At 42.9% G+C, this 27,729-nt stretch overlaps 1 protein-coding gene across 2 annotated transcripts in view; it reads left to right on the forward strand.

Moving 5' to 3' along the window:
* ZNF516 (zinc finger protein 516) overlaps positions 1-27,729 on the forward strand; it is a 322,495-nt gene that overhangs the window by 134,551 nt on the left and 160,215 nt on the right. For both annotated transcript variants that reach the window (XM_078687821.1, XM_078687822.1), the window contains exon 2: positions 16,474-16,641. The gene's annotated coding sequence lies outside the window, so the exon portion shown is untranslated. The remainder of the gene's footprint in view (positions 1-16,473; positions 16,642-27,729) is intronic.

Genomic DNA, 27,729 nt, shown 5'->3' on the forward strand with positions numbered 1-27,729 from the left:
GGGACCCTGTTCCAACAATACACGTGACCCTCAAAAGCAAATGAGAAAAGAAATTTGCTGTCGGGGTGCAGGGGTATCGAAAAGAATGCATGACACAAATCAATCACAGTGAACCATTCAGCATCCCAAGGAATCTGGTACAATATCACTGCAGGGTTTGGGACAATAGGGCAGCAAGGAACTACAATTTTGTTAACCTTTCTCAGGTCCTGCACTACCCTATACTTGCCACTAGGCTTTTTGATGCCCATAATCGGTGAGTTGCATGGGCTGCTCATCACTTCCTGTATGATGTCTCCTTCCAATAATTTTTGTATTTCCAGAGTGACACCTGCTTTCACTTCAGCATTCATTCGGTAGGGCCTAGTGTTAGGATATACTGCATTTTCCTTGATGGCTATTTGTATGGGGTCCACATCTTTCATCAACCCCACATCCTTTCCAGTGAAATCCCACACCTCTGGCTTTACAGCTTCCTGTAGTTCTTGGGGCAAGTCCTGCAGGGTCAATCTTTTAATTTCTGAGTCAGGTCTAAGCAACAATAATTTATAAATGCCGTCTTCATCTGGGGTCTGTATTTCAACACCTTTTGGTGTGCAAAAGATGGTACAGTTCATTTTGCACAGCAAATCACGTCCCAGTAGATTCACTGGACTGGTGTCACAGACGACAAATCTATGCATCTGTTTAAAATTTCCAATTGAAATCTCCATTGGTTCGGTAACAGGAGTACTAATCAATTGATTAGATACACCTACTACTTGGATATTTTCTCCCGAGAGGGGTAGGTTTGGAACGTCCACTGTTCTTACAGTAGAACGGGTAGCGCCAGTGTCCAACAGGAAGGTGACATCATTTCCGTCAACCTTTCCTTCAATATATGGTCCAGACTGGTCTACCGGCAAGGAAGCGCCAAGTACGCACTCCTCGTCCTCCCCTCTCAGGCCCCGTCAGTCCTGATCGTTACAAAGGAAGGTATCATTTAGCAGATACTGCGAAGTTGCTGTATTTCTGTTCTCCCCGCTTTCCCAAACCTCTATCTCTTCATTTTCTGCCTGTCTTCCCCTGTATACCTGCTTGGGTGCTCGAGGCACCTGAACTGTTTTTACCTGGGGTTGAGTCTTTCTTGGTCTTTCTTTCTGCGTCTGTGGAGTTAAATCAGGAGTTTTCTCATTAACATCGACTAATTGGGGACACTCGTTTCGCCAGTGTCCAATTTCGCCGCACTGATGGCAGGGAAATTTTTTCATAGCCTCTTCCCTGCTAAATTTGGGCCGGGGCTTTCCTCCACCCCCTCCCCCAGGACCTTTGTTCTCAGCATTTTTAACCATGTTACTCAATTGTTTTTCCTGTTGTTCTGCGAGCTTCACCTGAGCCCACATAACCTTCTCCTTAAGGGCCTTTTTCTTTTCTGCCATCTCGTCCTCGCAGTACTTAGCGTACCGCAGGACCTCATCCATTTTCTTAGTATGCCAACAGATTTTATTATCTTTTATCCACTGACAAATTTCAGGTCTTAAACCATTTACAAACCTGTAAATAAAGTGCGTCATATCCTTCAGGTCGATGTTATCAATACCGCTGTATGTTTTAAATACCTGCAATAACCTCTCATAGAAGGAGTGCACTGTCTCGTCCCTTTCCTGTGTTGTTCTATCTATTTTTGTCCAATCAGTTTCCTTTGCGGGCACCTTTTCTTTCAAATGCTGAATTACCTGCTCATATTTTCGCATGACATCCTTTGATGGCTCTCCAGTTTCCTTGTTTCTGGGGTACTCCTCACTCGGCCAGTCTATGTTTATTTTACACTGGGTCCATAAATCTACTGGAACCACAATGTCGAAAAACCCATCCAGGTCTTTCCACAGACATTTCTGTACCTTCACGAACCTTTCCACCTGCCTGTACCAGTCAACTGGTTTCTCTCGTAATTTTGGGAAATCGTTCGTGAAGGACACAATATCCTGCCTAGACCAGGGGACATGCACATATTTCCCCCCTGGAACTTCGCGCATGGGGCATAACTGCTCAGGTTTTTCTACCTCTCTTAAAGCAAACTCGGGAGTCACTTGTCGGGAGCGAACCTCTTCCCTCTTTTTCGCCCACCTGCTTCTCCATCTTTCCACATCTCCCCATTTCTGCAGTACCCCCATTAATTCTTTAATCTGCAACTTCTTCCCTGCCACATTCAGGTGTTCTATGTCTTTGTCTGAGAAGTCTGCTCTGTACGGTTTCTGTAAGGGCTTGGATTTTGAGATATCTACCCCCATACTAACTGCTGTTTCGGTCAGTTTTTCGTGGAGCACTCTGGTGTTCCTTGTAAAGCTTTTACATATGAACGACAATTCTTCTTCAGAGTAGGTATTCAATCGATCCAACCCCACATTTCCTGCCATTAATTCTTCTATTTCGACCCTCAGCTTGTAGAGATCTAAAGGCTTTGTTTGCGGAGTCTGCTTCTCTAATTCACGACTCCAACTCTCAATTTCATCCGGAGTTACCAGAGAGACATTCCTAGTACCTGTTGCTGTCTCTAATTTAATTTCTTTTGTATTAAAAGGGTTATACCTCTGCTGTATTCCCTTTCCAGTCTGTTTGTTTGGCAATTCCAAAAACGCAACTTCAGACTCGCACTCACTGGACTGATCATCTATGATGATCGGTTCCTGTCTCGGGGTTGCCATGACTGGGGTCATAACTGGAGTAATCGGATTTCCCTGACCATTTCCGTATAACGGGACCACTGGTCCAATAGTTACTGGAATAGTCAATGCCTCAGGACTGGTATTTAACTGAGAAATTTTCTGAATTATTTCTGTTCTTTGTCTAGCTAGAGCCTCTTGCTCCTTTTCCACTAGTACCCTTCTTAAAGTTGTGTCATGTAATATCTGGGGGGTCAATGGAGGAGTAAAACTCGGGGCAGTAGGATGCGTTTCACTTGGTCCTCCCCCATAATTTGGTTTCGGGAATAAAGTTCCAGTATTAAAGGACCTGCGCTCTTCCCCATATGGAGGTTGAACAAAAGGCAGTCCTGAATTCGAGGGTTTCTCTTCGCTTTCATACAAGGGTCTGGGAAAAAAGGTTTTCGTACGTGAATATTTTTCTTCCTGACTTGCGGGCACTTTGGGATATATATCCCTTGTTTCCGTCAGTTCGGGTTTTTCAGGATAGGGCAATACTTGACCACCCCCTCCCAGTCCCAGGGACCTGTCTTCTTCCTTTAGGAAGTGGCGTCGGGGAACATCTCCTACACTGGAAGGTCGGGTTCCCTCATTGTAAGGTGGCGGACTTCTGGTACAGATGTCATCTATTAGTTCATCATCTGAATCCCCCAGGGCCCCCCAATGCTTACATTTTTCAGTACTTTTCTCACCCGCTCCAATGTTATGACACGCCGGCATCATGGGAAACAGACCCTCAACAATCATGCTCTGTCTCCACTGTTTCATCCTTTTATCCCTGGATTCCTGTTTCTGCCTGGGGTACCACTTGGTCAAACCCTTGTCCATTCGGGGTCTCTCTCTTTCAAAAGCCTCAATCTCCCATTCCTCTAATGCCTCATACTGCGTTAGTCTTGGTCTGGGATGCAGTTCATTCATTCGGGTTCTTAAATTAAATAAGATCCTACCATTGAAAGTACCATCTAACGGAAAAGCCAATACTCCGTCATCTTTTGTGTACTTCACCCAATTCTCCAGCCACACACAGGTATTGTACCCTCGGTCAAACATCATGAATGAGGCGGGAGTATTGGGTGCTGGGACAAGAACACCTTCTCTAGATTTTATCGGTTTGTCCGTTTTAAAATAATTTTTCACCTTACTTACAAGGGACATTTTTCTCTTGGTTCCGTACATAATATCGTATCTGTTAGCCTTCCACTGATCCCTTTCAAACCCTAAATGCCTTGGATCAGGTCGAGTCTCTGTAGTCCGCGAGTGCCACATACGACTTCTGCGCTAACTTTGTTTACAAACTACCTCCAATCAGAACGCGCTTCAGAAAATTCGTGCAACCAATGGGTGCGCGACACAAAATAAGCTCCGCCAATGGGTGCGCGGCCCCTTCGTGAGACAGTTCCCACGCTCCGGCGCTCACCCCTCCTTTACAATTTCAGCTCCGCTACCCGCCCGCTGCTTCTACCAATCCCAGCGCGGCACAGAGTGACGTCAGAGGCGCTTCGCGACTGACTCCCTCCCTTCACAAGGTAACGGAAACTTTCTTTCTTTTAAAGTGCTCAGTGCTTGGTTATTTTACAACAAATACACATTCGCCACAGTGCTCAAGTGTCTAGACAGAGAAAGAATTCTTTTACTGCAAGTAAACTACTTCCATTTACTTTTCACTCGCTGCGGGCAGATCTCTTCCGCCTACCCTTCACTCTAGCATCGGTGAACCTGTTATTCCCCTAAACTCATCCACTTCTTTCCGGGATGTATTCCGAGTTTAAGGTTTCTCAGCGGACCCCTCTGCTTTCACGCTAGCTCCGAGGAACCTGCTACTCTTCCGATGTGACCCTTACTAGGTTACGCCACTATGGGAATTTTGCCAATGAACCCCGTTACTGTCATTTATTCACACATGTATTCAGAAAACCCTAGTTAGTGCTTCCCGGTTATCCTAACCTGCACCTAACTTTCCTCGAACCTGTGACCTCAGGACAATGGATTCTATTCACCACTTGCCCTTTCAATTCCCCGGGGAGTTCGGACAACACTTAACGATTCGATTTACAAATGCCTGGATTAGTACATATAACAATATAAGAACAAGAATAATGACAATACAAAAATTCATGAATTATTTTTTACAAGATATTATTTGTGCGTATTCACAAGAGATTGATCAGGTCTCTTAGAACAGCCGCTCTTATAGCAGCATTAATATAATAGCAGCTTCCGACTTAACTAGTCCAACTAATCCCTGCCTTACTCTCAACTAGTCCCTAACCATCCTCTAGCTACCAGAAAACTGATAGAGCGCGCGAGGCCACCCGGCCAATAGTTTTCGCCGTTTCCGGCTTCAGGGCCCATATACTTTCCAAATCACCATATACATCGATCGGGTGACTTCACGAGCTCTACCAGGTTGGTGTGTGTGTGTTCCCTGCTACCAAATTTCGGTGCACCCGACTTACCATCCACCGATGCGGGTGCCTAATGACCACAATGAATCAGGGAGCTAGCTGTAAAAGAAAGGCAGCAAAATACAAACCCAACCAATAACATTCAAATACTGTTTAAAATGACCACGGACAACTGGAAGTTTTAAAATGTTTATCTAAAGTTCAATATTTTCTTGCATGAGGTACAGTAAAATAAGGCAATCAATAACCAAGATAACGTAAATCACATAAGCATGAAGAAATAATGACAGAGTAATCATCAAGGTACTAAATAAAATGTAGCGAGAAAATACTATGCAAGTCAGTATTATCTAGACAGGGATAGACTAAGTGTGGGTGACTATAGGAGAGCTTATAATGAATAACACGCTTCACTTAAGGTGAAGGGGCCTTTGAACAATCTAGGCAACGAAGTTCTAGACCATATCAGGAAATGACACACTGCTATGCAAAATATAATTTCTAACAAATGAGAAGGCATAGGAATAACTTTGCAAAAATTATAAATGACTTTCAATAGTTGCAGAAAGGCATGGAAAATATCACATATGCAAATGTTGAACTTTATTAAAGCAAAAGTTAGAAATTCAGAAGGTGCAAGAATTTCAAGAGGTTCAGAGCAATATTTACCTAGAAAGGTGTGGAAACCAAACCCTGGCCACGGGTCAGTTAAGGACAGGAAACCCTCAAGGAAGGATACCCCTCAAAGGACAGCAGGTGCAGAATGGACACCCAGGATAGGACAGGATACCCTCGGAATAGGAATCAGGACAGGACCCTTAGGACAGGACAGCAAACCCTCAGGACAGGACCCTCTTCAGGACAGGACCGGAACCCACAGTTCGGAAGCAACGCCTGCGCTCCACCCGCTCTGCAGCTATCGATCAAGACCCCGATTGGGTCAGCGAACTCCCAGCTAAGTGCCTTGCCAGCACTTTAAGGTTCAGTAGAACCTTAGTCTATGGTCAAATTCGGACAGAGTGCTCCGCAGCTCTCTGTATCTTCAGTCACCTATTGAGTGCGTTGGGTCAGTGACAGGTCAGCTAAACCAGACAAGTCGGACGGTTCACTAGGTGAACCCAGGGTAGATATACAGTTTGGGGACAGTGTACCACCCCCCAATGTTGCAAAGTGTCAGAATCCCTCAATTTCGATTGGTCCTAAGGTAGGATTTGGGTAACACACCAATCACAATACAAGATTTTAAGCCTTCATTAGCATACTTGGGTACCGCCTAGCAGGTTTGGGGTTCCCAGGAAAAACTGTGCAGAAACACAATGACAATTTAACATTGTATCATATGAGGAGCAACATTCGCTGTTCTCGCAGGGCAGAGGTGACTTTCTCAGGAGCATCTTGCCCATCACTGCCAACTGGCGGTGTTCCATCAGCCAAGGTCCCTCGTGCTGCCGAATGTCGCGCAGGCGCAGAAGGGACCTCCAATATGGCTCTCCTCTCACTCAGACCCCCATTTCCCGCGGTACATGAAAAGTAAGCGAAAACAAATTAATACATAATAATGTCATTATGAAAACACATCACAGGGTTTGTACTTTTAACTCATCATCAAGAAATAAACTTATTGCATCTAAATGTTAGCTACATTGATACGGACACAAGAGCAGTGGCACGAGCAGTACCACATGATAAGCACAGCTATGAATTACGCATGCGCATAACTTTCCCTCCACTTCTGCAGACGCGTCAGGACACGTGAGTGTGGCTGACGCATGCGCAGTAACTAAAATACAAGCGGCGGCCATTTTTAGGGACACGGATTAATTCATTAGAAATACACATAGGCAAGCTTCGGGAACTTTGCCTAAACAAAATAAATGTTAGTAAAACATACACTTTTGTTACCTTATTACACATAAACGAGGTTCTTGATTTCGGCAAGCCGCAAAATATGCGAAGCTTTGCTTCATCAGTGGTACCGGTAGTGGTAGTGCTAGTGGTGTTGGTACTGCTGGCCGTAGTACTGGTAGTGGTAGTACTGGTGGTGGTGGTACGGGTGGTGGTAGTACTGGTGGTGGTAGTGGTACTGGTAGTGGTAGTACTGGTGGTCGTGGTACTGGTAGTACTGGTGGTGGTAGTGGTATTACTGGTGGCTGTAGTACTGGTAGTAGTGGTGGTGGTACTGGTAGTGGTAGTACTGGTGGTGGTAGTACTGGTGGTGGTGGTACTGGTGGTGGTGGTAGTGGTACTGGTAGTGCTGGTAGTGGTAGTACTGGTAGTGGTAGTACTGGTGGTGGTAGTACTGGTGGTGGTGGTAGTGGTAGTACTGGTGGCTGTAGTAGTGGTAGTACTGGTGGCTGTAGTAGTGGTAGTACTGGTGGTGGTAGTACTGGTAGTACTAATGGTGGTAGTACTGGTAGTACTGGTGGTGGTGGTGGTACTGGTAGTGGTAGTACTGGTGGTGGTACTGGTAGTAATGGTGGTGGTAGTACTGGTGGTGGTACTGGTGGTGGTGGTAGTGGTACTGGTAGTACTGGTAGTGGTAGTACTCGTAGTGGTGGTGCTGGTGGTGGTGGTACTGGTAGTACTGGTGGTGGTGGTAGTGGTAGTACTGGTGGCTGTAGTAGTGGTAGTACTGGTGGCTGTAGTAGTGGTAGTACTGCTGGTGGTAGTACTGATGGTGGTAGTACTGGTAGTACTGGTGGTGGTGGTACTGGTAGGGGTAGTAGTGGTGGTGGTGGTACTGGTAGTGGTAGTACTGGTGGTGGTGGTACTGGTACTACTGGTGGTGGTGGTACTGGTAGTGGTAGTAGTGGTAGTACTGGAGGTGGTGGTACTGGTAGTGGTAGTACTGGTGGTGGTGGTACTGGTAGTACTGGTGGTGGTGGTAGTGGTAGTACTGATGGCTGTAGTAGTGGTAGTACTGGTGGTGGTAGTACTGGTAGTACTGATGGTGGTAGTACTGGTAGTGCTGGTGGTGGTAGTGGTACTGGTAGTACTGGTAGTGGTAGTACTGGTAGTGGTAGTATTGGTGGTGGTGGTACTGGTAGTACTGGTGATGGTGGTAGTACTGGTGGTGGTGGTAGTGGTAGTACCGGTGGCTGTAGTAGTGGTAGTACTGGTGGTGGTAGTACTGGTAGTACTGATGATGGTAGTACTGGTAGTACTGGTGGTGGTACTGGTAGTGGTAGTACTGGTGGTGGTGGTACTGGTAGTACTGGTGGTGGTGGTACTGGTAGTACTGGTGGTGGTGGTACTGGTAGTGGTAGTAGTGGTAGTACTGGAGGTGGTGGTACTGGTAGTGGTAGTACTGGTGGTGGTAGTACTGGTGGTGGTAGTACTGGTGGTGGTAGTACTGGTAGTGGTGGTACTGGTGGTGGTGGTACTGGTAGTGGGAGTACTGGTGGTGGTGGTACTAGTAGCAGTAGCATTGGTGGTGGTGGTACTGCTGGCCGTAGTACTGGTAGTGGTAGTACTGGTGGTGGTGGTACTGGTGGTGGTAGTACTGGTGGTGGTAGTGGTACTGGTAGTGGTAGTACTGGTAGTGATAGTACTGGTGGTCGTGGTACTGGTAGTACTGGTGGTGGTGGTAGTGGTAGTACTGGTGGCTGTAGTACTGGTAGTACTGGTGGTGGTGGTGGTACTGGTAGTGGTAGTACTGGTGGTGGTGGTGGTACTGGTAGTGGTAGTACTGGTGGTGGTGGTGGTACTGGTAGTACTGGTGGTGGTGGTACTGGTAGTGGTAGTACTGGTGGTGGTGGTAGTGGTACTGGTAGTACTGGTAGTGGTAGTACTGGTAGTGGTGGTGCTGGTGGTGGTGGTACTGGTAGTACTGGTGGTGGTAGTGGTAGTACTGGTGGCTGTAGTAGTGGTAGTACTGGTGGCTGTAGTAGTGGTAGTACTGGTGGCTGTAGTAGTGGTGGTACTGCTGGTGGTAGTACTGATGGTGGTAGTACTGGTAGTACTGGTGGTGGTGGTACTGGTAGTGGTAGTACTGGTGATGGTAGTACTGGATACCGCGCGCAGACTACCCATGCTTATACAAAGTGATTCCGTGCAGTTACAGGCAAGCACAATCATTGTGTAACTCATTCGGTAATCTGTATTTAAATACTGCCTCTTTTTCAGCCCCAAAAAGGCTGCAGACGAACGCGCGCCCTATACATGCAATGCAGAATGGTGAACGCGCTCCCACCATCTGGATTGCATTAGAAGGGCCCCCTGACAGCTCCTAATTAAAATTAATGGTCTGCCATGCGCGAAACCGCACAGAAAATGCCAAAAATGGCGGACGAACATTACATATGCCCTATTGCATCAAGACTAATAAAAAAACACCACCGCGAGGACCAATGACCATTCAGATTACAAAATTAAACACTGCAAATGCACGAGCAAAAAAGAATTTATCCAGCATGAGCAAGAAACTCGCTACAATACGGCTCGCAGCTCCTCCCCACTTCGTGGTGACGTCGCCGAGCCCGTAAAAATGACTGTACAATTTAAGTTCAGTAGGAAGCTGTAGTGAAAGGTGGACTGGAAACCTAGAATCAATTACACAGTTTGGAAAATAGAGTTAGATGAAGTACATAATGCATAATAATAAGTTTATTCTATCCCAAAGGCTCTTCTGAACTGAGCAAAAAAACGTATAGGAATTGATGCTTTCATCCTACGACCAGTAACATTTCCTTAGAATTATATCGAAAGAGTCTTGCTTCCCATGTCTGTTGATCAAGCCAGCCTAACAATTCTGAACTTTTTGAAAATAGTGCATGGTGTCCTTGGCTGCAGAGCAAAATACAGTTGGTAAAATGAGGCCAGCGATTTATAAGAAGCAAAAGTGCCACAACATGTCCATTAAGAGACCTTTCTATATAGCCTTGCTGCAGAGGCTCACCACAGCATCAGAGGTGACCCCCAGGCCTCTTGTGTTTGTATACAAAGATGAAGGTAACTTTGTTACTCTTGATAAACGTTGTCGAGGAGTTTGAATGAAAACAGTTTTGAAACTGTTGACATTTGAATGTTAAGTTCTTTTTCTTATTGTATCAAAAGCAGCGTTGCTAGAGGCACCAAAAACAGAAAAAAAAGATATGAGCGAAAGCCCAGATTCAGAACGTGTAGAAAAGCCATCAGAGGGCCACAATAAATATTTAAATACAAGTGGTGAAAGATGATTCCTCTTGGGAACCCAACATGGCAAGCCATATTGTGGGTGTTAAAATGAAGACCTAAAAATACTGCAGGTACAAAGCAAAATAGGATTTACATAGGAAATAACGAGTCAACAGGATTCACTGTAAACACAAACATGGTTACAAATAGCATGCTCTTGTATAAAATATGACCGTGAATGCTCCAGATGATACAAAGTAGACATGCGGATTAATTGTGGTTTTCACTAGGTGCTTGTGTTTCTATTACAAGGTAACTAACACTGCCATGGCTTCTCACAAATTATGTGATAATTGCCATAGACCCCGAGTGGTGGTATCTGGACTATTTATTTTTCAAACACTTGAGTCACGTGCTCTCATATTATTGCTGATCCTTGTGCTGTTACTGATGCTTGCCTGAGGATGGAAATACTCTCTCTCTTCTGCTCCTTGCTCTGGTAGTTCATCACTGTTGTGTTTTTTTTACGCTGTTATTCCCAGCATTTTCAGTTATTGGCAAATCTGATGTCTCCCTTCACGTTTAGATACCCATGATTGGTTGTTATTCTCAAACTTAGTTTCAAAAGAAATGTTTGCATTTGGCCTTCTGCCTGTCCATTCTACCAACCCCCCTTTCCTTTCTTCAATGGTCACACTTCTCAGTGGCGGCTCCTATGCTAAGGCGGAGGAGCGTCGTCCCACTGGAAAAATAAAATGATAATAACTCAACTTTATTATTATTTTATTTGCTACTGCTGCGGCATCTTGGCTGATCTGATCTGCTCTCAGAGCAGGGGGAGGAGTGATGGGCACTATGTAATGCGCATGAATGTTCGACCGGCCCTCTCAGACTGGTCAAACATTCATGGGCCTTTTGCATGTTCTCTATGCAGGCTGCATTACAGCCTCAGTGGAGAACATGCCCTAGCTCCCATGGGGAGCCTGGGTGCTTCCTGTTTCCACCGAAGAAGTCAGGAAGCAGATGAAGAGGACCGAGGGTGGTGGTGGCTGGCCAGCTGGCAGGTAGGTAAGTGTTTTTTTTTAACCTTTCTACACCTCTTCCCCCCTCCCAGCCCCATCGCTGCTTTCCGGTACCAGCCGTCACGGTCTCTTCTTCGATTTCGTGGATCTTTCTCCACAGTTTCTGCACGCAGACTTCAGCTCTTCCTCATCCTTCTGTGCCCTCAGCTGCTATCTATTTGCATCCGTGGCCGTGGTTCTTTGCGCAAGGCAAACGACCCCCCCAAGACCCTCACAAGTTCAACCGTTGTGAATGTAAGGTGTGACATGCCAAAACAGAATTGCAAACATGAAAATGAAGCATGCCATCATTCACAATGCCTTGGCTAACCTCACACCATCTGCACATCAATTACAAATGCATCAAAAATGTATTCTGTGGCATAGAAAATGCAGCTTTACACAAACTTTAAGTAGATTGTTTTGCTTGCCCCGAGCATAGTTGTGAAAAAAGAAGCGCAAAAAGATAATGGCACAGCCAGAAAAATAATTTATATTGCAATTGCCTTGACTGTGATTACATCACTTAGAATTGATCTCATTGTATTAGTTAAAGAACCCTTTTGTTTAAAATGGTGTACGGTGGGCAGTCGAGGAACACCTTCACTAACAAATAAACAACTCATAAACGCAAAGTGTGCAAATCTTAGGTGAAAAAAATCTGTATTGAAAGTGAATAGAAGAGTCATGAGATGTCATCAAACACCTAACAGTATGACCAGCTCTACGTCTACCTTATGATCCAAGGTTTATTGAGTTAAAGGCAAATAATTTTTACTCTTCAAATTGTGCTGCATTCATGTTTGAGGTTCTCGCGAAGTACAGAATACATGTGGTGGTGTATTTGATGCAGTCAGTATTCCCAGGTTTGCAGTGCTTACTGCTTTTATCTCTCCTTTGTTCTTAGCATGGCCATGTAGAGAATAGGCCCAGGTGAAATTTCTGGTATGACTGTGTAATCTTGCAAAATTTCCCTTACTCTTGTTATGCAAAATTCACAAAATAATGCTGTTACGCCATGTTGTGTAAATTAAGTAAAGGACATGGTGCCCAAGAGCAACGCTAAATATTAGAATTTGAGCTGCTCGGTTTTCATTACATGGGAGTTTTGATTTTTTCTTTGTAGCACCAAATGCGTCTTTGTACCCAAAATAGGCACAGGGATGCATGTTAAAATGTGGAGCCAAATTGCCAGTTTTGCATTCCATGTAATCACGCATCATTTTCCTGACATTTCATGGAATTATGCAAATGAAAAGGCTGTAGAGTTCACACACCTTTAATAGAGAGCAGTTACCACTTTGAAAAAACACTGACGCTTGGGTACTTATCTAGCATTAGCAACCAGAAAAAAGTGAATGGAAATCCATTTTAGGGTTATTAGTTTGTGTGTGAACTAATGTCATCCATATTCAGTGTCGTCCATTGTTTTGCTAGTTTATCTCCCCTCGTTTCTGTGGAAGTTTTCCTGGGTCGACTGTGTTGCTGGCTTCAGATGGTTTTCTACTATAAACTGCAGTTTTACTATCCATCTGACTTGCTTTGCCACATGCCTCTGATCTTGTTTGCTTTGCACAACCCGACCTTTAAACTGTAAACCAAAGTTTGAGCTTCTCTGGAATAAGCCCAGTCAGTCTAGTAGTTTCGTTTTAACTAAATACCCTGTGAATCAGCAATCCTTAGGTGCACCAGACAAATAACAGACATCAAAACGTGAAAAGATAAGTTGCACATTATTACCAACCAAGAAAATTAATCAGAATGGGTCATGGGGAAAAAGTAAGAAGAAAAGGTAAATTAAAGAAAAAAGAAACTTGTTGGTTGCAAAAATCAGACATTTACGTTGGTACTAAGGACCTCATTACGATGTCGGTTGGAAAGTAATCTGACCGACTCCTTGTTGGAATCGGTTCTGACCGACTCTGGTTCGGAGAGTCCAACCGACCAATTACGATGGTTCTTAATACCGTTCGGAAAGTCTCCCATCAATGGGAGCCTGTGTTCCAACCGTCAACACAGGCTCCCATTGAAAAAAGGGGTGGTTGCAGAAAATCTTGCACCCTGTTGCAGGCACCTCATGTTGCCTGCCACAATGTGCATGGTTTTAAAGAGGGGACCCATGGGTACCCCTACGGGCCTCAACTGGAGGCCTCCGGGTAAAGGGGCCTGCTATGGGCCCTCAAAGTCAGTTTCTGACAGCAGTTCTGTGTCGGACTAACCGATTCAGAAAGGGTGTCCGAATCCAACATTGTAATACGTCGGTCGGAAACACGGTCCATAGAGATGTGCAATTCGGCTCCGACCCACTCGGATTCTCCGAATGCCGGTCGGAACCAATTCAGAATGACCTAACGGTTACCTTCCATCATAATCGGTCGGAAATGTTTCCGAACTGTTGGAAACATGGGTTCTAGGTGAGGGGGATTCCCCCTTCTTCCAGTTGGGCTGGGAATGAGAACACTATTTTTTTCCTTGCGTCTATAGTTAGGGGTTCCCCCTATATTTTATCTTTGTGTTTGCCCACAGAGATTCCCAGTTTGAGTTTTTAACGCTGTGTTCTAGTTTCTGATCTACCTTAATCAGGGCGTGTCTGGTGTTTTTGAATATGGGTCTCTTGTTTTGTGTCTGTTTGTTTGCGGTGAGTAGTGTTAATGAGTCAAGATTGTTGAGTATGGCCTTCTCCATCCTGAGCCAGACCGGCGTGTAGCTCTGGTTGGGCAGGATCCAGTAGATCCCCTGTCTCGCTATAAATGCAGTCTGAAATGTTCTGAAATCTGCCAAGTTTAGGCCTCCTGGTTTCTTATCTAGTTGTAATTTTTTCAGGCTTATTCTCGGTTTTTTGTCTTGCCAAAGGAATTTGTTAAGCACTGCACAAAGGTAAAAAAAAATTTGGAACACCATATTTACCTTCATAAACAAAGCCTTAGGGTGCACACTTAAAGAAGAGTTCGCCTCAGTCGCACCGCATTTATAACATCTGATCTAGACACGCAACACGACAGAAACCTCCTTGACCTCCTGCTAAAAGCTAAAATAGTACTCACCAATTGGAAGGACACCTCCAAAGTCACCTTCAAGGAGTGGCTCAACTGGGTGACATTCTTGAGAGGAGCTGACCTCACAGCCCTACGTAACACACCATGGAGAAATCTCAACATGGGTATGTGGGCTTCCTTGGACAGGTTCCTAGACCCTTAGGAACTACCCTGAAAGTGCTAGTCAGTACCAGTCGCAGAGCCCTTCACCTCTCCTGCAGTTAGAACAGGACACCCCCTTCCCCACATTCCCCCTAGACTCTTCTCTCTCTCCCCCCTCTTTACTTTCTCCCAGAGTAGGCCATTGGAAAGGGGGCCAATCAAGCTCATAATGTGCTGCAACCCGACCTACCTTATGGAGACCCCCAGCACAAAGCGACAACAAATATTTGTAGTCTAGCAGGGTCGTTCAAGCTTATGTAAACAATGCCACCAGCATCTAAGTCAAATGGACCATCACCCTGTATGGACAATGCGAAGATGACTATATGTTAATTGTCGCATGTTTAGGTCTAAAAAAATCCAATAAAAATATATAAAAAAAAAAAACATGGGTTCTTACACGGGTTAGGAAAATCTGAATGCCATTCTTACCGACAGCGTAATGAGGCCTTTAGTTCAAAAGAGACCAAGTGAGGGTTGTACAAAGCCATGATTCTCGTGTCAGGTGAATTACATGTCAAGAATTTGATTTAAGCCATGGTTGAACCAAAGATTTCCAAGATTAACTTAAGATGATGAGTTCTTATCTAAAGCTCTGCAGTGCAAGAGAAATTGGGGAAGGTTGTCACCTCCAGCACTTGTCTCTGCTCCCCATTTGAGTATGTGCAGTCTGTTCAGTTTTCTGAAGTTTGACCTCCAGGTTACGCCTGGAACTACTTTGTCTCTTAATCAGCCTAGCGTTTTATTTTTCGGGATCTCCATTGGTTCACATCTTAAAGTGCTGGAAGCATTTGCAATGATAGCGTCCCTCTTGTCCTGATCTAAGACTGCCACCCCCTGTGTTTTGCCATTCAGCGTCTTGTTCACACAGCTACATCCAAAATGTTTGACCTTTCCATTGCCTAAAGAGAAATGACAGGGCCAAGGCTGGTTGCAGGTACCCTACAATGTCAATTATTTTTCTGGTAATTCCTTATCCTTTTTTTTTTTTTTAAATAGAAATTTTTCTGAGTTTAAACTATGTCTTTGGTTTACATAATTCAAAGTCAATCCTATTTTTCTATGATGTGCATCAAAACTATAAGGTAGTTGCATATTTTTTTCCAAATACTGCTCCTGCCTGTTAAGAAGGACACGTTCAGTTCTATTAAAACTGCATGCCACCAATATTTATTTTAATTTACTATTTTTATTGGAAGCATGTTCTCGCCCTGTTGAAGCTGCAGCATGTTGTTTGTTTTTCTACTTCTTCTCGCAATAAAAAACAATCACAACTGCCAAGGTAATACCAGCTGGCTGTGCCAGTGCTTGTTTTAAATTGATTTGCACTGCAGCCGGCATTTTTTATAACGTTTGTCAACGCTGGAGTGCAAGAGTCAAACCTATGGCCAACGTTGGAGTGCGAGAGTCAAACCCACGGGCTTTGCCAATGCTTTTATGTTAAGCTCTGTTTTTGGATCTAGAAAACTACATCTGATAAGATGTATAGCGTCTTTTCTAGCGATTATCCAGCAAAACTTTGAAAAACTACAGCTTGTTAGGCACCGGTAGATTTGGGATTTGGGATGGCATTTTTTGACATGCCTCTTCAAAGAACATTTACATCAAAGACAGAACCAGCCCCAAGCTTTGCGGCTACATTTATACTGGACTAATACTAATTCCGCACCATAATTTGTACATTTCTTTTACAGTGCTTGTAATAGGGTGGTTCCCTACTGTGCACAGTATAGTAGCCCGTAATCGTATTGGTTGTTTTCGTTGGTGCCAATCTTCGATAAGCCACGCAAAGTTTGTCTTTGGTTCGTTGTTTCCTCTGTGCGCCCGGAAGAGCTTAAATTAATTCCTATTTTACGAAGTTAGCTGTAGATCTATTTAATTTACTAGTCAGAGCATGAAATACCCCAAACATGATTTCTGAGGCCGGTGCGCTGCGGAAACAGCATCGAGTGACCCTGCTGAACGCGGTCCTGTGTATGGCACGCATTCTGACGTAACCTGTTTTCTTTTGCAGGATAAAGATGGCTGGACTCTGACCTTTGCCCTCCTCCGATCTTGACGTTTGTTGAAATAACCAGGAAATAAAGAGCGAGGGTCCCTTGAATTTTGGAAGATGACGCAGCACTGTTTGTTGAAAAGCAGATCTTGCTGCAATGCATCAGGTCATCAAAAGCAATAGCAGGTAAGTTCTAAACCGCTGGACGTCAGGATTATAATGTCGTTGCATAATGCACCTGTCAGAAAATGCTCTTTAAAGCTGCGTTGATTTATACCGCAAATGTTTTGGCTAGCAATGCATCTTGCAGCAGCCCTTCGAGGTACATATATATTAGTGATAACTGAACTGGGTCACTTGCAAAGTACAGGTTGACAGTGCTGAATCTGGACAAATAACTCTATTTTCTGCGAGCCAGTAATTGCCTTTTCCCTGGGTATGCTGTCCAGAAGGTTAGCGCTGCCGGAATGGATGCGCAGCGGTAATTTCTGACACGGAGCCTCAGCTCTGTACGTTTGCAAAATGGAATAGGCTCGGAAACATGAAACAAAACCTAAAAAAGGGCGCGAGAGCTTCCACTCCGCACCCAGAGTTGCAAAGCAGATTCAGGCGGTTGTCACAATTTTTTTTAAAGTAGATTTTGCTTGCTTATTGTGACCTGAGGTACACCGTGTTCATTGAACTGGCAATTATTAATGTAATGCTATGCTGCCTTTTAGACCTTGCTTTTTTTCTGTGTTGTGGCTGACGTGCGCAGTTGAATTACATAAAATGACTATATTCTGTTTGTCGCGGCAATATTCAAAATTGTAGAAAAGAGTGCAGGAACAAAATGGTGCTGTTAATTTCTTAAGTGGTGGAATAACGTTGTAGAAGCATGCAGCCCCCAACATGTAAGAAAAATAAGTATGTGCATCTGCGGCAGTTTTTCTCCAGAATCCGAAGTCATTGCACCAGCATTAGGAATATCGTGACCTCAGTCAGTTTTTCATTGTTTTACACAAGTAGAAAGTCAAGATAAGTGCCTGATGCACAGATTTTTCAGCGAGTAGTAGTGACTTTCTGTTGTATTCCTGCCTTTCTCCTTGATTCCAGGAGTAAGGTAGGAGTACTCAAAGAACACTCCTGACTTACTCCAGGTCTATGCTTGGAGTACAACAAGAGTAAGTCACATCAAATTCTTTGTGAATTTAGTCCTCAGTGATGGGATCTTGGTGTAGATAAAAATGTAAACAACACTGCTCAGTTCTGCTTCTGGCAGTGTCAACTGAAGGAATTCCATAAAGGAGCAAACAATTCAAAGCAGTCAGCCTTTGATTTGCATTCTTTGGGATGTAAAATGGATGCCATTAGCTCCGGTGTGGCGAGTAGAGGCTGCTTGCTTTATCCAGGTCCAGTCCAGAGTTGGAAGTGAATGTTGCCTTTCGTGCATTGGAACGGCCTGCTGGAAGGACAGCGTATTGTAAGAAATTCAAGGGAATGCCTATGGGAATATACAGCTAAACATTTGGAGTTGGTATTAATATTTTAGGACCCAAGTATGCTTGAAGCGGCAACCACTATATATATTATTTACATGAAGTTCATGAGCTTTTGTTGCCCTCACACTACACCAGTGACAACCTGATGTAATACGTAAGGCCCTTTGTAGTTTTTAGAGAACATTCTTTTTTTAGAATATATTGTGATCATGTATCCACTTAACAGCCACAAGTATGTGTGCTGATCAAAATTTTGAAGACTGCAGAACTTATTCCAAATGTGTCCCAGTTCCCAAACTGCTTGTAGATCTCGAGATGTGCGGTGATAAGCATGTGCCTGCGGAGGTTTAAAGTTATGCACTGCATTTACAGAAGTGGTAGGAGTACCCCAGGGAGGGTCACAATTTTATTATTTCTCCAGCAAATACCTATTGTCCCTTTGTGGTTGTGGTAACAGAGAGGTTCATCCAGTGCAAATACTAAACAACATGATTTGATTCCTCAATATGTAGGTAAATAGTAATAGTAACTGCCTGAAAACTCTTTTTTTCAGAAGTGAAGTCATTATCACTTTGTGATTTTTCCATTCTTTAGAAGCTAAATTGCAGTTTTAATCTCGGCTATGAACACAAACCTGTATAGATTGCTTTTGAGAAATTGACAAACAGGAGTATTCATTTCCTCAAATTTAAGTCACCTTTTCATTATGATATATCTTGCAAACTATATCCATAATTATTTATTTTATTCTTGAATAGTAGTATCTCACCAGAATCCTCAACAGTAGAGTATACCCTCCTGGAAATTTGTCTTTTTAAACCTAGGGTCTCCTAATTTCTCATTTGAATTTTATATTCTCAGAAAGCTTGTTGGGTAACTACAATGTATTCTCTTCCAACTTTATGTCCAACAATTGATTCAGTTATGTCCTTTTTGGCAACTACTTATTCATGTCCCAACTTGTCAATCTTTTGTTTATTCTTCTCATTGCCTCTTATTGTCTCTTTGTTTGCCTGGCATCATTGCTTCACTGCTTGCTTTTCAAGCACTACTTTTTTCTTTTGTGTTAACCACTCCATTAAAGTGTAGGTATTTTCGAGTCATCTATTTCATGTACGTCTGTTCCTCTGCACTCTGTGCTGCTCTCTGTTGACCAACTGCTTCTCTCTGCACCCTCCCTCTTGTGCTCGCCTGTGTGCTTCTCCCCATTGCTTCCCCCCCCACTCGCACTCACGGTGTTGCTTTCTCCCAACCTCCTTATTGCTTTTGTTCTGGCCCTCACCCTATTGCTTTTGCGTTACCCCCAAGCCCTGCCTCCATTGCTTTCCGGTATCTTCCTGTACTCCACACACCCTCCTCAATGTTGTTTCTGTTCCTGTTGCTCTCCGCTTAAAAAAATGCTTTTGTGCATTCTATTTTCTTTTTAGTTACCAATCCAACTCAGATTGGTATGTAAAAAGAAAAAAAGTGGCCGTGCCATTTTGTAGGTGCGTGGGCAGCTTTATCAAAGGCTTTTAAAACATTTATATTTATTTTAGCCAGGCTGCATAGCATTGCGGTTGCTGTGCAGCATGGCTAAAAATCAGTGGCAAAACCAAGTGGTCTTACCAGTGCTTGTTTAAAAGTTAGAGATGAGCTACTGTTCGACAATAAACTGAAGCCCAGAACTGTACAACGTTTCTGTTTCACCACCCTCATCTGGACAACAGAAGTGCATACATATACCCTTCAACCAGCAAAGAGATTAGAGGAAATAATGTTGCAGGCTCTTTGACTGGTGACGGGGTAGCCAGTGATTTTTAAAAACACCCTTTGTTAAAAACTCGGTATAGCAGCAGGTTCATGGATAAACACTGATCGGTAGCAGGTAGGCACAAAAAGTTAATGCTAACTAGCTTTTAAAATATCATTATTCTGATTGCTTAAAATCCAGGAGTCCATAGTTTGCAAACTGCACCACAGGGATTATCAGCCCCAAATGATACCCCTCCTTTCTCTGGTCGGGTACTACGTGATATTGCATTCGAAGAGGGTGTCTCTGTTAGGAGCATTTAATTGAAGAAAATAATTTGAGTAGTTTCCATGCCATACAAGCCGCCATTGTACCTGTGCTCATGGTATGAGGCGGACTCTCATTGGAACGGAACAACCGGTAACTGATCTCTGGGGGTCCCTCGTGGCATGACTGGTGAGTGCCTGCACTTGAGAGGTTCTGCTTTTTGGTCTGCTTTTGTTTCTGAACAGAGTTGCTTTCTACTAGTACTAGCGGTGCCGAAATGCATGCTTCGCCACTTCGCCACTGTGTGAAGTTACAAGGGTGTGTAACTATGATTTTGCACAGATGCATCATCTAAACAAGGTTGTATATGAAAATTTTTCCACCTAAGCTAGAGTTGTAGAATACACTGCAGAACCATCGCACCTTTGAATAGTTCAATACATGTCTTGAATGGTTTGCTTTCTCCTACTTACCTAGCAATTGGGAATGTATACAGTAGCATTTTGGGACAGAAGCCCACATTTAGTAGAGTGTAGCACAGAAATTTAAAATGCGAAGACTTCATAAATAAAACAGAACAAAAAAGTTATTTTCCAAACAAAAAATGTGGCGATTTTATTTTAGGCATGTTTCAAGAGGATATTACACTTGTCTTCCATATGGTGCAATTGATGCAAATAGTTTACACCGTATTGATTGTATATTTGTATTGCTACAAATGAATTGCCAAATTTAAGCTGACTATCACGAGAAAACGGTCCCACAAACTGATCATTGAAACTTTATTTTAGCTTATACTTCTAGGATCGCACTCGAGGCAAAGTATACAAGCAGCTTGATTGTATTGCATATTAGCCTGTGGCGAGTACTAATCGCAGGGGGGTGGCATTCATCTCTAAGAACTGAACCCAACGTGGGGGCATATTAACAAGGACAGTATCGCCGCTTTAGCTGCACTTTTTGCAGCTAAAGCGGCGATATTATCATCGCCTACTTACAAGGTGGTGCTAACATGCATTAGCGCATGTTAGCACCCGTTTTCCCGACGCCTCGCATCTCTAATGAGATGCAAAGTGGGCGTAGCTGGGCGTACCACTGACGGACTACCTTATAAAATATCGCTGGATGTACATCGCGATATTTACAAGGAGTCACGCGCATTTTAGCAGACGTTAGTTTTTGGCGAAAACTGCTGTTTTGGCAAAAAACTAACGCCTGCTAAAATGCTGACTTACCTATACCTAACAATGGGGGTGGATTTTGCTGATGCGACCGCAGGGTCGTATCAGCAAGGTTATCGCCGTTTTCCATGGAACATCGCTGGAAAACCAGCGATGTTCCATGGAAAACACCGCTATCGCTGGGAAATTATTGTCATTGCGCTATGCGTTGTTGATACAGCGATAGCATGGCGATAATTGCCGGCGATAAATGAGTTCTCGCTAAGAGCGGCCAGTGATAATTATCGCTGCCGCTTTATGATATGCCCCGAGTTTCTTTGATAATACTGGAGGTAAACGGTGCACGTTAGAGAGGGGTCCAATATTTATATTTTACAAGGCTATCATATTCCACGGTATAACTGTATCGTTTACGGTATTTTTGACCACAGAAAACACGATTTTCAAAGCCACTGTAATAACAGTTATTTGGTGTAATTACCGACTGAACAGCCAGGAATCCCTGTGATTTAATCTGTTTTTTTGCCACATTGTGACTGAGTGAAGCATTTCCAGTTCCCAGTGGACAGTTGATATGCCTCAAACCCCTGAGAGCCTTCGATATGGGGTACACGCTGGTTTAAGTACTTTAAAACATATACACACATACTTTATTCAAGAGCAGAGTGGTATTTTTCATTATTTTCGTCATGGCCAGCGCGGATTACCATTTTTGTGATTCTGTAAAGAAGGTGTGGTGCTTGCAAGCTTAATTCACCAGCCACTTTTTTGTAATTTAAGTAATTATGGAGTTGTGTTCTGTATAAACTGGAACCACTTTGCCAAGTAACACACCAGTGACTCATATCTGGTTGGGCGAGTTTTGGTGAAAGTAATCAATGCATTGGATTGAACCTGGCTGAATGCATACATCTTTATCCTGTTCAGGAGCAACGCATGTAAACTAGTGGGCCTAAACAGTTCCTGTGGACTACCTAACTGTGCCATGAGACCGAGTAGCACAAGAAAAGGAAGGCACTACAATGAATAACTAATTGAAGTTACCAAAGGCATTTCTTTCAACATCACATATGTGTGCTGGGTAGTTAAGGGTGGTGCAGTTGCTGCTTAGACCATGCCTCCACATTCCCACCGGATATTTGCTAATGCATTTACCGTGCTACAAACTACCTCCTATTCAGTTGTTCATCTTCATGGAGACATAAACGTAGACAATATACCTGCAATTACTGTAGGATATTATTTTTCTCTTCATCTGATTGGTGGTGTGTAAATTCTGTTTTTAAGTTTCCTGGTGAAAAACTAAGCCCAGTGTGTAGACAGAGCTCAGACCCCACTTCATGTATCATTATAGGCCTTTCAGCCCCTCCCGCCAGCGCTGACCCTGCACGCCCTCAAAACCCCAACGAACAAGCCTCACCCGCCGACTGGAAAGAGATGACTCCTAGCTGAGTCAAACAATGCATGTCAGGAACCAGCCACAAGCACCTTACACTAATACTTCAAAGAAGACTTGGGTAATATCTTGTTATCCTGTGGAACGAATTCTTATTTTAATAATAATGCACTGGAATTTTAAATCATACTGTAACTAGTGCTATCACAGCACCTGACACCACATCAAGCTGTCTTGTTTTATACTTTGTATCTATTTGCAATGGCTTTAATTAGCCACGCAATAATAAATAAATGTGAAACTTGATAAAAACTTGTGGAAAAGCTGCTTAGCCACATATATATATATATATATATATATATATATATATATATATATATATATATATATATATATATATATATATATATATATATATATATATATATATATATAATGTGTGTGTGTGTGTGTGTGTGTGTACATGAGGCTAAGCAGCCTTTCCACAAGTTTTCTTCGAGTTTATTTATTACTGCGCGGCTGAAACTATTTGGGTCTGCACTTGCCTTTCTTCGGGTATCCAGGGGGTAAAGTGGCAAGCGTGTTAATATATATATATATAATATATATTCCACAAGACACACGTATCTCTCTGCAACGTGAGACAGGCCACACCAACAGTGCTTGTTTCAATCCTTTATTCGAGGCAGGGTAGGCATTTATTACTGCGCGGCTGAAACTATTTGGGTCTGCACTTGCCTTTCTTCGGGTATCCAGGGGGTAAAGTGGCAAGCGTGTTAATATATATATATATATATATATATATATATATATATATCTCCCAACACTCCGTCACTCCTCGGCATGCATACTATGGATGGAGACGGACCACGATGTTGTGCTGTAGAATTTTTATTGCTTTACTCGATCTGACGTGTTTCGGCTCAGGGAGAGCCTTGATCACGTGACACGGAAGTGAGTAAGCTTTTCATTTTTGAAGTGACGAGTGCTCAATGTGATCCATCACGTGTGTAAACTCAGCAATAGACATAAAAGTAATACTTTCAATGCTATAAATATATACATATATCTGCGGAAATGTGCAAACTTGCTCAAGGTTTTAGCTGGATAAACAGGTGATATCACATTTCATATTGTAATACTTTAACATATTTGCGTGCATTTTCATACCGCATGTATCAACCTGTAAACCCGTATGGCTCCTGGTCCTCCGCCTCACTCATTTCCTTATATATATTCTATAACTAGCTGTAACGTCCCTGTAATCTTTGGCATTTAATTAACCAAAGGTTGCAGGGATGTTATAGATAGGAAAAAACATTAAAGATCTGTAAAAATTCACTGAAAAAAACTATAGTTAGGCTCAGATTTCACTGACACAAACCATAAAAATTCTGCATCTGTAGTTACCTGAGCTTAACTATAACCTACACCCCAATGATGCACTGCTTATGACCTCACATATTACATCACTCATGACATGGTCAGTGACATCACTAATGACATCTCAGATGTCAACACTGATGACTTCATTCAGTGAATGGCTCGTTCTGTACCAAGATCTAGCTTTCTTGCAAGTTTGGTGTAATTTCATTCAATGGTTCGAGCTGTAGTCGTGTCTAAAAACTCAGTGGGAAATTGCATGGGGAAAACACGTTTTGGGACCACCCATTTCTCTCAGCCTTATTTAGATGAATCACCCCGAAACATTCCAGACATTAGTTGAACTAATTTTGATAATTGCGGGAAGGTTCACCAAACTATGCCAAAAGTTATTAGCAAATCAAAAAGTGCTTTTCGTATGGAAACTAGGTCCTAATGACATATACATATATATATATTAAAGCTCCGTAGTTCAAAAAACCAACAGGAATCAGCACTCGCAGCAGGTTAAACCTTGTTCTCGGTTTATTGCACAAAAATCAAACAAACAAGACGCGTTTCAGCACTTGCCTTCGTCAGTGTCAGCTGGCGACGGCAAGGCGGAAGTTGAAATAGGGCATAACAATTGAAATAAAAAACGGATCATTTTTACAATTCCTGAGCGCCATCTTAGAATGGTAAATAACTCAAATAGTGAAAAGAATCATAATGAGGCAATGTTCGTGATGTTGAACAAATAATACATATCTGACAGACTAACGATAAATTAATAGTCTGATTTTTACATTCTTGCCCTGGATGGGCTAAACTCATTAGGGTTATCAAATTAAGAAACCGAATTCCATTAAGTCAACATAATTCGCATTGCTCTAATTTTCAATATATCTGTTGGTAAAAGGTTTAAGGAAAAAAAGGTTTTTTTTGTTTGATTAGATCCATGATAAATTCATTGGTGATTAAGGCCTGAATGGCCCACTAGGTGAACTGTAAATCATAAATTCCATAGCCCTACATCACACTGTCAAATTAACTCCTTAACATTAAATTCATCGTAAAGGGTCAAAACCAACTACCAACTAAATTTCTTAAAGCATTCATAAACACAAATATACATGTATATATATTTTATGTGAAATGCTCCTCGGATTAGCGAGGACGTGAAGTGGTCTATGAAGGAAGTCCTGCCTTGACTTGGCTAGGCATGCTGAGTCCTTGGTCTGTTATAGAGACTGCGGACTTGAAGAGCAAATGTTCAGTAAATTATGAGTAACCCACCATTACAATTTGTAACTGATGTCGGGGCACAACGAGGGGGACGTTTTTACGTGTTCAAAGTTAAGTTTATGGAACGTTTATGCCCTCTAAATTTATCAGTTGTCGAAGGGCAGTTTTTCAAGACAGCAAACTCAACACACTCAAAATAGTGCCCAAAGTCCACAGCCTCAGTCCTGAGACCATAGACAGTGAAAATCACTCCAATGTGGGGCCACAGTCTCAATACAGAGGACACCCAACTATGTGTCCAATTTTGTGTTTCTCGGTCCATGCAATGGCTATAAAGTCTGCAGACTCTGGCACGTGGCCTATTTAAAACATAAATGTAATCTTTGTGGAATACCACTGAGGGTCAGGGTGTGCTCACCTTGCCCCTTAATGTACCCTTATATATATGTTTTTTAATGTTGGAACCATTAATCGTGTTCTGTAATGGCGGATGCTGCTAGCTAATCACAACCTTTGGGTACATGGTGTCAGTTCTGAGACAGTGGACCCAAAATCGACAATGGGAGCAAAAAGCCCCCTTATCCAAAAGGAGGCTTTTATTTTTTGAATTCTCGTCCACAGACTGCAAAGTGGAACGATCAATATATAAACAAGTATTTACCCTTTAAAGCCTACCCAACACCATTTTGAAATTAAAACAACTCAAAACCAAGTGGAAGGATTTATATCAAACCAGCAAAAGTATTCTTTTGGAATAAAGTTGTTCTTTAAAGCCTAGTTTTTAAAATATTAGTTCAGCCTTCTTTGCTGTATATAGCACATTTTCCTAAGGGACCTACATTGGGAAAGAACATATTTGTTGGACTTCTCCCTTAACTCTTGTCTGAGGCAATGATCAGAGCAACTCATATTATAGAAGATATATGGACCCAGGAAACAGACTTTGTTTTCCGTTGGGTGGTTTGAGATGGCTGTGAACCAATCTAATAATTACAATCAGAGAGACAGAAAGTTGTATTTCTTGAGCTTGATTCACAAATGAAGGTTTAAATCGTTACTCGTATTACTACTCTTTCGAACCTTTATGTATTTACTACTTTTTGTAGTTCACTTCCATTCCCAGGATTGTATCTGGTTCAGCCTTTCCAGTGTACAATTATAAATGTCATGTGCCATCTTTGTGTATGCCCACAGTGTAGAATTGTATATACGGTGCAAGCCCCAGGAAAGCCAGCACCTATATGCAGTTCCACTTTTTACCACTCCGCGTGATAGGCATTTTTCCCCATGGAAAATCACCTTTCCCTGTGCCCCAAAGAGGTTGAGGGTGTTACATTCCCCTTCCTATCTTGGAACTTGATTTAGTCCAGTTGTTTACTGGGGCAATTTTTTTACTATTTTTATGATGGGAAAGGGACTGAGAGTATTATATGAAAATTCACAAATTCACACGTTTGGTGTACATATTAAAAATACAAGGGCTAGCCACTCATTGATTCTTCCACTTCGCACCACTTGCATGGGTTTACATCTACATTGCATTTATAGTGATGACAGTTTCTCTGTGGAACCTTCTTCGAAAGACCAGTTTGGCTAACTACTCGTCAGCAAACATAAATTCCTCCCTTGCACGTGGATTGTTAGAAGCCTGTCCAATTTGGAAATTAAGAACTGCGGGCCTATCTCTTAACCCCTAAAGCTATAAGATACCTGTAAATTGTGATCGGCCTGATGACAGGAGTTACTGGACCCATCAGCAGTGGCGTAGTAGCAAGGGGGGGCTCTGCCCTAGATAACATGGGTTTTGGGGAGAGCGACACCCCCTCCCCCACACACTTTTAGCTGCGGTTGCCACTGGGGGAATCGCCATACTCCCTGCTCTTACATACGGCTGCCGTCCCCTCGGGGCGGCTGCCACAGGGACCGCCATGGGCGGCACACTGTCTAGCTACGTCACTGCCAATCAGAATTGAACGTTTTTGTTTTTCACGAGATTTCAGCTTCAGGAACAAACCAAAATCGCTGTGTGAAAAAAGATGCAGGCATTAACCCTGAAATACAGTTTTCTGCACTGTATGCTTGTAATCGCTGTTACCTTTTAAAAGTTGTTTTGAACAGGACCCCTTTAAATTGTAATGTAAAGGTGGGGAAATTATGGTTATTTTAACAGGCAACTTGTAATTGAGGTCTTTAACATGCATTACAAATTACTAGAATATCATGACATAGCTTCCAATATAGGACAGGTGCCCCATTTATCCAACACAAATGCTATTACGCGGTGGAATAAAATGGCTTTAAGTAAGTTAGTTGGTAACAAGTTCGAATTTATGACATTTGGTTTCCCATGCAATTTCTGGCATCCTGAAAATCTCAGATTTCAAAGGACCCCTCAACTGAATACCTTCCCAAATATCTTGTTGTCTGTTGCAAGGCAAATTGTGGCCTACCAAGACCATAAAAGAGCTTAGAGCTCGCCCCTTGCTTACCATTGTTTGGTTTTGCAAGTCACTCTGTTTGGCATTCTTCTTATTAGTAATCCAGCTTGTCAGTCTGGTGTGAGTCCCTCCCATGGAACCATGCCTCTTATCAATCTCTTTGATTGGCTGG

Source organism: Lissotriton helveticus, chromosome 4_1 (assembly GCF_964261635.1).
Source record: "Lissotriton helveticus chromosome 4_1, aLisHel1.1, whole genome shotgun sequence".
NCBI classification, from domain to species: Eukaryota; Metazoa; Chordata; class Amphibia; order Caudata; family Salamandridae; genus Lissotriton; species Lissotriton helveticus.